Consider the following 10,091-nt stretch of genomic DNA (forward strand, 5'->3'; position numbering starts at 1 on the left):
TCAAAGAAACATTTTAATGTCCAAGTAATGAGAACTTTCTTCCTTTTCTAGTTTTACAGTGTGTTTTTTTTAAATAGCAAAATCCATATTTTCTTAAAACTTTTTGCTTTGGTGATTGGAAGTGCTACACAGTTGTTACACTTGTTTCCAACAACAACAACAACAATTCATATGTAGACACTCAGTTGAAGGAGTGGGTTTAAATCCAGCAGGTAGAATGGGAATGCAACCAGATGCAAAAATAAAATTGTCTTTCACTGTAGCAGATTTACTATCCTCAGTAGTCTGTAACTATTTCAAAACGTGTATATCAGAAATGGGTGTACTGTAATGGTTTTTATAGAAATATTATCAAGGTTATGTGAAAGGCTGTTATAAAATGCTTCTAGATAAGTCTGTATTTTCTCCAAAATACCAAAAGTTTTTAGACCTTGCTTAAAACTTTCAAAGAATACTTGGACTTTCTTAATTACATTGTAGACAGATATGTTTTTAAAACAACACATATTTTTCATTGAATGTTGTTATAAATCTCAGATATCCAGTAAGCTCCTGGTAGTTTATTGGAATGATTTATTATCAAGTCAGCTATATTCATTGTAGTCTTTATACCAATTATAATTATAATTTGTGCCATGTCGAAGTCTGAAAAATCATCTTTAGAAATTCTTGCTTTGATCCAGAATGCTCTCTTTCAAAATTATCATTTTCATTAACATATGCCATTTTAATTGTGTCTGAAGGATTAAGTTTTAGTTTCTGAATCCATCTAGGGCTATATTCTAGGTAGTGGTTTCATTGATCTGTAATCTTTTAGTTTTTTGTGTTTGTTTGAACTTAGAGACACTTTACCACTGAGCTACATCCCCAGCCTATTTTTTCATCTGAGATAGGGTCTCACTAAGTTGCTGAGGTTGGTCTCAAACTTGAGATCCTCTGACTCAGCCTCTTGAGTAGCTGGGATTACAGGTGTGTGCCCAGCTAGTGATTTTTTTTTTGTGTGTGTGTTTGTGTGTGTGTGTGTGTCTGTGTGTGTTTAATTTGGAATCTTAATTTTATTGGTATAGTTGGAATATCTTTTCTAAACTTGCTGTCTTGCTATAGTGGGTTCCAGGTGACTGGGTAATTTAGGTGATGACTCCTCCAACAGTCATTATTTATCACATTATTAGAGTTAGGTAATGTGCATTTTTTTTTGCTTTTTTGAAAATCTAAATTGTAGATAATACCTCTACATTTCAAATACTCCCAATTTTGTTCCCATGATTATACTGAGGAACAGGCTAAATGTGTTCTGCCAGAACCACAACAGTGATGGCACTTTATTTCCCATTTACTGTCAGGTGCATTATAGTCTCACCCTTCTCTGTAACTGCGTCTTTGAACATCATAGCACTTCTGTGCTGCAGAAGCTCTTGATAAGTATTCCCTCTAATTCCCAAGATGCATTTTTTTCAGAAATATGAATTCCCATTCCTAACATCTCATCACTATTTTTGCATATTGTACCCCTAAAGAAAAACACTCTCAAATTTATTGCTTGAACCTATAAACAGTTTGATGAAACCAAACATCCTTACAATAAGTACTTCATAATATGCTTTAAGTTGTAATAAGTTCAATAGATTCCAAGTAAGTGGTGCATAATAAGGAGTCTCTGTAATTACCAATTATAGTTATTTTGAACAGGTTGATGTTTCCAATAAGATGGGACAAAATTTCCAGTAACCTGGAAAATACATTCTCTATGACACCTACATGGAAAATGCCAACTTTGTTTATATCAAGATATATCCAACTAAAGCACCAGTTTTCTTGCAGACACCACATTTCAATTTAAAAACTCTATCACCTCCTTCTTGATGTCTCCTACTAAACACCAAAAACTCCTTCTTTACTCCCTGTCATTCCACTTGACATCAACAAACAATAATGAAGTACAGTGAAATTCCATTTCTCATGAGCTTTCTTTTCTCCATATTTATTAGGACAGTCATCATTTTTTTGAACAAAACACACACACACACACACACACACACACACACACAAAAGATTCTATGAGTCACCAGAGTTGTTTTCATCCATTTTACAAGGCACACCAAGGAAGTTCTGGAGCGGCTGTGTCTTTTTCCCCTTCTTGTACTGCATTATATAATGCCAATAAGCAGCCACACCCAATATCCCACAAAATTTATATATATATATATATATATATATATATATATATATATATATATGTTTAAAAAATCGAAGTTTTCTTTTTTTTAATTAATTTTTATTGTTGGTTGTTCAAAACATTACATAGTTCTTGATATATCATATTTCACACTTTGATTCAAGTGGGATATGAACTCCCATTTTTACCCCATATACAGATTGCAGAATCACATCAGTTGCACAACCATTGATTTACATATTGCCATTCTGGTGTCTGTTGTATTCTGCTGCCTTTCCTATCCTCTACTATCCCCCCTCCCCCCTCCCCTCCCCTCTTCTCTCTCTACCCCCTCTACTGTAATTCATTTCTCCCCCTTATATTTTTCCCCCTTTCCCCTCACTTCCTCTTGTATGTAATTTTGTATACCCCTGAGGGTCTCCTTCCATTTACATGCAATTTCCCTTCTCTCTCCCTTTCCCTCTCACCTCTCATCCCTGTTTAATGTTAATCTTCTTCTCATGCTCTTCGTCCCTACTCTGTTCTTAGTTACTCTCCTTATATCAAAGAAGACATTTGGCATTTGTTTTTAAGGGATTGGCTAGCTTCACTTAGCATAATCTGCTCTAATGCCATCCATTTCCCTCCAAATTCTATGATTTTGTCATTTTTTAATGCAGAGTAATACTCCATTGTGTATAAATGCCACATTTTTTTTATCCATTCATCTATTGATGGGCATCTAGGTTGGTTCCACAGTCTTGCTATTGTGAATTGTGCTGCTATGAACATGGATGTAGCAGTGTCCCTATAGTGTGCTCTTTTTAGGTCTTTAGGGAATAGACCGAGTAGGGGAATAGCTGGATCAAATGGTGGTTCCATTCCGAGCTTTCCAAGAAATCTCCATACTGCTTTCCAAATTGGCCGCACCAATTTGCAGTCCCACCAGCAATGTACAAGAGTACCCTTTTCCCCACATCCTCACCAGCACTTGTTGTTGTTTGACTTCCTAATGGCTGCCAATCTTACTGGAGTGAGATGGTATCTTAGGGTGGTTTTGATTTGCATTTCTCTGACTGCTAGAGATGGTGAGCATTTTTTCATGTACTTGTTGATTGATTGTATGTCCTCCTCTGAGAAATGTCTGTTCAGGTCCTTGGCCCATTTGTTGATTGGATTATTTGTTATCTTATTGTCTAATTTTTTTAGTTCTTTGTATATGAGGATATTAGGGCTCTGTCTGAAGTGTGAGGAGTGAAGATTTGTTCCCAGGACGTAGGCTCCCTATTTACCTCTCTTATTGTTTCTTTTGCTGAGAAAAAACTTTTTAGTTTGAGTAAGTCCCATTTGTTGATTCTAGTTATTAACACTTGTGCTATGGGTGTCCTATTGAGGAATTTGGAGCCCAACCCCACAGTATGTAGATCATAGCCAACTTTTTCTTCTATCAGACGCCATGTCTCTGATTTGATATCAAGTTCCTTGATCCACTTTGAATTAACTTTTGTGCATGGTGAGAGAAAGGGATTCGGTTTCATTTTGTTGCATATGGATTTCCAGTTTTCCCAACACCATTTGTTGAAGATGCTATCCTTCCTCCATTGCATGCTTTTAGCCCCTTTATCAAATATAAGATAGTTGTAATTTTGTGGATTGGTTTCTGTGTCCTCTATTCTGTACCATTGGTCCACCCGCCTGTTTTGGTACCAGTACCATGCTGTTTTTGTTACTATTTCTCTGTAGTATAGTTTGAAGTATGGTATAGCTATACCGCCTGATTCACACTTCCTGCTTAGCATTGTTTTTGCTATTCTGGGTCTTTTATTTTTCCATATGAATTTCATGATTGCTTTCTCTATTTCTACAAGAAATGCTGTTGGGATTTTGATTGGCATTGCATTAAACCTATAGATAACTTTTGGTAATATCGCCATTTTGATGATGTTAAAGGTATATTTTTCCATCTTCTAAGATCTTCTTCTATTTCTCTCTTTAGGGTTCTGTAGTTTTCATTGTATAAGTCTTTCACCTCTTTTGTTAGGTTGATTCCCAAGTATTTAATTTTTTTTGAGGATATTGTAAATGGGGTGGTTGTCCTCATTTCTATTTCAGAGGATTTGTCGCTGATATACAGGAATGCCTTTGATTTATGCATGTTGATTTTATATCCTGCCACTTTGCTGAATTCATTTATTAGCTCTAATAGTTTCTTTGTAGACCCTTTTGGGTCTGCTAGGTAAAGAATCATGTCATCTGCAAATAGTGATAATTTGAGTTCTTCTTTTCCTATTTTTATGCCTTTAATTTCTTTCGTCTGTCTAATTGCTCTGGCCAGTGATTCGAGAACTATGTTGAACAGAAGTGGTGAGAGAGGGCATCCCTGTCTTGTTCCAGATTTTAGAGGGAATGCCTTCAGTTTTTCTCCATTCAGAATGATGCTAGCCTGAGGCTTAGCATAGATTGCTTTTACATTATTGAGGTATGTTCCTGTTATCCCTAGTTTTTCTAGAGTTTTGAACATAAAGGGATGCTGTACTTTGTCGAATGCTTTTTCCGCATCTATCGAGATGATCATATGGTTCTTATTTTTAAGCCTATTGATGTGGTGAATAACATTTATTGATTTCCGTATATTGAACCAACCTTGCATCCCAGGGATAAATCCTACCTGATCATGGTGCACAATTTTTTTGATATGTTTTTGTATCCGGTTCGCCAGAAGTTTATTGAGGATTTTTGCATCTAGGTTCATTAGAGATATTGGTCTGTAGTTTTCTTTCTTTGAAGTGTCTTTGTCTGGTTTAGGAATCAGGGTGATGTTGGCCTCATAGAATGAATTTGGAAGTTCTCCCTCTTTTTCTATTTCCTGAAATAGCTTGAAAAGTATTGGTATTAGTTCCTCTTTAAAGGTTTTGTAAAACTCTGCTGTATACCCATCCGGTCCTGGGCTTTTCTTAGTTGGTAGTCTTTTGATGGTTTCTTCTATTTCCTCAATTGATATTGGTCTGTTTAGGTTGTCAATATCCTCCTGACTCAATCTGGGCAGATCATATGACTTAAGAAATTTATGGATGCCTTCACTATCTTCTATTTTATTGGAGTATAAGGATTCAAAATAATTTCTGATAATCTTCTGTATTTCTGAAGTGTCTGTTGTGATATTGCCTTTTTCATCCCGTATGCTAGTAATTTGAGTTCTCTCTCTTCTTCTCTTCGTTAGTGTGGCTAAGGGTCTGTCGATTTTATTTATTTTTTCAAAGAACCAACTTTTAGTTTTGTCAATTTTTTCAATTGTTTTCTTTTGTTTCGATTTCATTAATTTCAGCTCTGATTTTAATTATTTCTTGTCTTCTACTTCTTTTGCTGTTGTTTTGCTCTTCTTTTTCTAGGATTTTGAGTTGAAGTATTAGATCATTTATTTGTTGGTTTTTTCTTTTTTTAAGGAATGAACTCCAAGCAATAAATTTTCCTCTTAGAACTGCTTTCAATGTGTCCCATAGATTCCGATATGTTGTGTCTGTGTTTTCATTTATCTCTAAGAATTTTTTAATTTCCTCCTTGATGTCTTCTATAACTCATTGATCATTCAGTAACCTATTGTTCATTCTCCAAGTGATGCATGATTTTTCCTTACTTCTTTTATCGTTGATTTTCAATTTCATTCCATTATGATCAGATAAGATGCATGGTATTATCTCTACTCCTTTATATTGTCTAAGAGTTGCCCTGTGACATAATATATGATCTATTTTTGAGAAGGATCCATGTGCTGCTGAGAAAAAAGTGTAACTGCTTGATCTTGGGTGGTATATTCTATATACGTCAATTAAGTCTAGGTTATTAATTGTGTTATTGAGTTCTATAGTTTCCTTATTCAACTTTTGTTTGGAAGATCTGTCCAGTGGTGAGAGAGGTGTGTTGAAGTCTCCCATGATTATTGTATGGTGGTCTATTAGACTCTTGAACTTGAGAAGAGTTTGTTTGATGAACATAGCTGCACCATTGTTTGGGGCATATATATTTATGATTGTTATGTCTTGTTGGTGTATGGTTCCCTTGAGCAGTATGTAGTGTCCCTCTTTATCCCTTTTGATTAACTTTGGCTTGAAATCTATTTTATTTGATATGAGTATGGACACTCCTGCTTGTTTCCGAAGTCCATATGAGTGATATGATTTTTCCCAACCTTTCACCTTCAGTCTATGTATGTCTTTTCCTATCAAATGCGTCTCCTGAAGGCAGCATATTGTTGGGTCTTGTTTTGTGATCCATTCTACTAGCCTGTGTCTCTTAATTGGTGAGTTTAAGCCATTAACATTTAGGGTTATTATTGAGATATGGGTTGTTCTTCCAGCCATATTTGTTTATTTATGTTACTAAACATGGTTTGTTTTCCTCTTTGATTATTCCCCCCCCCCTTTACTGTACTACCTCCCGCTGTTGGTTTTCATTGATATTTTCCATTTCCTCTTCCTGTTGAAGTTTTCTTTTACTTGTCTTTTTTTTTTTTTTTTTTTGTACCAGGGATTGAAATCAGGGGCACTTGACCACTGAGCCACAACCCCAGCCCTTTTTTATATTTTATTTAGAGACAGGGTCTCACTGAGTTGCTTAGCAACTCTCAATCCTCCTGCCTCAGACTCCTGAGCTGCTAGGATTACAGGCATGCACCAACGCATCCAGCAAAATTAAAGTTTTCTTTAGGAAATTTTGTGTGACAATACTATCTTATGTAATTTCTAGTGGGTTTTTTTTCTAGTGGTTATAGACATTTGTCTAATTTTTGAAAACCTATTTGTTTACATTGCAGCAAAATGTACATAATATAAAATTTACCATTTCTACACCTTTAAGTGTACATTTCAATGACATTAGTATTTCCACATTGTTGGGGTTTTTTTTAACCTTTTTTTTTTTTTTTTTTTTTTTTTGGTGGTGTTGGGGATCAAACTCAGGTCCTTGTGAGGCAAGCACTCTACCAACTGAGCTATATCCCTGGCCCAGTGTTTTCACACTGTAGGGCCACCATTACCACTATCCTACTCTAGAAGTTATATCTTTATCTTTCCAAATTGAAACTTTGTATCCATTAAGCAATAACTTCCCATTTCCCACACCTACTCCTTAGCAATCCCCATTCTACTTTCTGAATTTGCTTACTCTAGGTACTTCAAGTAAGTGGAATCACATATTATTTTTCTTTTTGTGACTGGCTTTTTTCACTTAATTCTCAAGGTTCATTCACATTGTAGCATTATGTCAGAATTTGCTTGCTAGTTTTTAGGGATGGTACACTGTATTCTTATACTGTGTTATATTATATATTCTTATACCCATTCATCCATTGATAAGACACTTAAGTGGCCTCTACCTTTTGGCTATTATTGATTCTATAAATATAGATGTGCGATGTTCTGAATCCCTGTTTTCAGTTTGTTGGGTATATGCCTACAAATAGAATTGCTGTATCAAGTGAAAAATCTGTTATTAATTTTTTGGATGAACTTCTATAGTGCTTTGTGCAGTAGCTATGCTATTTTACATTCCCATGAGCAGGGCACAATTAACATAATTTACATCTTTGCTTGACCCAGTGATCTGGAGGCAGAACAAACCAGCACAAAGTGTTGGAGAATTCTAGCATCAAAAAGAGCCTTCTGGGGCTGTGGCTGTGGCTTAGCATAGCATACTTGCCTGGCATGTGTAAGGCACTGGGTTTGATTCTCAGCACCACATATAAATAAATAAAAAAATAAGAAAGGTTTATAAATAACTAATATATATATATTTTAATAATATATATAAATAAATTATATGTATATATATATATATATATATAGATAGATAGATAGATAGATAGATTTTTTGGTACTAGGGATTCAACCCAGGGGCACTTCTTAACCACATCCTCTTCCCCTTTTTGTGTTTTATTTAGTGACAGGGTCTCACTGAGTTGCTTAGGGCCTCATTAAGTTGCTGAGGCTGGCTTTGAACTCGAGATCCTCCTGTCTCAGACTCTTAAGCCACTGGGATTACAGGTATATGCCACTGCACCTGGAAAATAACTACTCTTAAAAAAAGATTCTTAAATTTTTAATTTTTTGTACTTTTATTAGGCAGAAGTCTTGGATAATCCACTCAAGGAAGATCGGTAGTCCAACTTAATAAGCCTATCCTTTGTATATACTGATGGAAACACTGATGGCATCTATTGAGTCCTTATTTCTGGACTAGACCACACTGATTTGAAAAGTGCAACAAGAGAACCCTGGATATGCAGGTGGCTCTAGTAGAACTGCTGGTGTCCCATTTTGCTTTTAAGGATGCAACAAGGCAAAAAACAGACATAAATAACCTTTTTTGGGGGGGGTACTGAGGGTTGAACCCAGGGGATCCCCACCTCTCTATATTTTTCACTTTTAGACAAGATCTTGCTGAGTTCCTTAGGGCCTCACTAAGTTGCTGAAACTGACCTCCAATTCCCAAGTTGCTGAGATTACAGGTGAGTGCCAGTTATACCTGGCTCACTAATCATTTTATAGATGATAACACTGAAAGTCAAGAAGTTATATAATTTATCCAAAGGCATAGTTGGTAAAAAAGCACAGCAGGATTTGGATCAAGTCTGTTACTTTGAAAAGCCTTGTATTCTCAATGTAACACTCTTTCTTTTCCAATTCCAAATCTTTTTTTTCTTTTCTTTTCTTTTTTTTTTTTTTTTTGATACCAGGGATTGAAATCAGGAGTGCTTAATCACTGAGTCACATCCCCAGACCTTTAATTTTTTCATTTTTTATTTTGAGACAGGGTCTTGCTAAGTTGGTTAGGACTTCAGTAGTTGCTAAAGATGCCCTCAAAGTTGCAGTCCTCCTGCCTCAGCCTCCCAAGGTGCTGGGATTACAGGTACTTGCCACGGTGCCTAGCTCTATCCCCAAACATCTTAAGCCACATTAGACAACTTGTTATTCCATATACCTACTGATATGTATCTTAATGTCCCTTGCTTTTGTTATACTTTCAACTTACAAAGCCCCAGAACCATCTATGTTTGTTGACATTCTGCTTAGATGCAAAGCTTTCCCTTAACACATTAAGTTTCTGATTTCCTCCTGATATAGTCAAATACTCTCTCTCTCTATGTCTCCAATATAATATTTGTGTCTCCTTAGGATTCTCAGTTGCAAACATAAGAATCCAAACTAGGTGGTAAAAATAGGAAGTGATTTATTAAAGAATATGGGATAAATCAGAATCTTGGGGAAATGACTGGCTTAGAGCCTATGTGGTCAGGAATATCCAAACACAAATTCACACCTGAGACTACATCAGTAGAGCCTCTAGTGTTGCTGCTCACAGCCTAGACTCTCACATTGCACAGTTGACGTGGAGTTCTGCGGTGCAGGAACTCTGCCCCTATAGCCTCCCTGCCAAAACCTGAATTTCACAAACTTTTGTCACATTGCTCACCTTCAAAAAAAAAAAAAAAAAAAATCTCTGAAAGGCTGCATCTCATAGGCAGAACCCAAGTCATACATACAGTTCCTAGCTAAATGGAAGGCTGAGTGACCTTCTGGTCTTCCTTGGAGAGGCAGAATTCATAAGGTGTCAAATTTTCCAAACAAAAAGGGTATTCAAAGGTGCATAGCGCCTTTCTTTCACCAGGCATCCTCATGAGAGTGACATCATCTTTAAACCCTGCAGGAAAATCCCTAACAAATCACAGAGATGCCCAGGGAAAGCAGGGTGACTTAGAAGTTCTATTACTTAATATCATCCAAAAAAAAATTTTTTTTTTTGGTACTGGGGATTGAATCAGGGGTGCTATAGCACTAAACTATAGCTCCTGTTCTTTTATTTTTATTCTGAGACAGGGTCTTGCTAAGTTGCTAAAGCCACCCTTGAACTTGTGATCGTCTTGCCTTAACCTCCCAAACAT

The 10,091-nt window shown here is 36.1% G+C and overlaps 1 pseudogene; it reads right to left on the reverse strand.

Moving 5' to 3' along the window:
- LOC143394808 (G2/M phase-specific E3 ubiquitin-protein ligase pseudogene) lies at positions 1-2,001 on the reverse strand (annotated as a pseudogene).
- Between the last annotated feature and the right edge of the window lie 8,090 nt (positions 2,002-10,091).

Source organism: Callospermophilus lateralis, chromosome 3, assembly GCF_048772815.1.
Source record: "Callospermophilus lateralis isolate mCalLat2 chromosome 3, mCalLat2.hap1, whole genome shotgun sequence".
Taxonomy (NCBI): Eukaryota; Metazoa; Chordata; class Mammalia; order Rodentia; family Sciuridae; genus Callospermophilus; species Callospermophilus lateralis.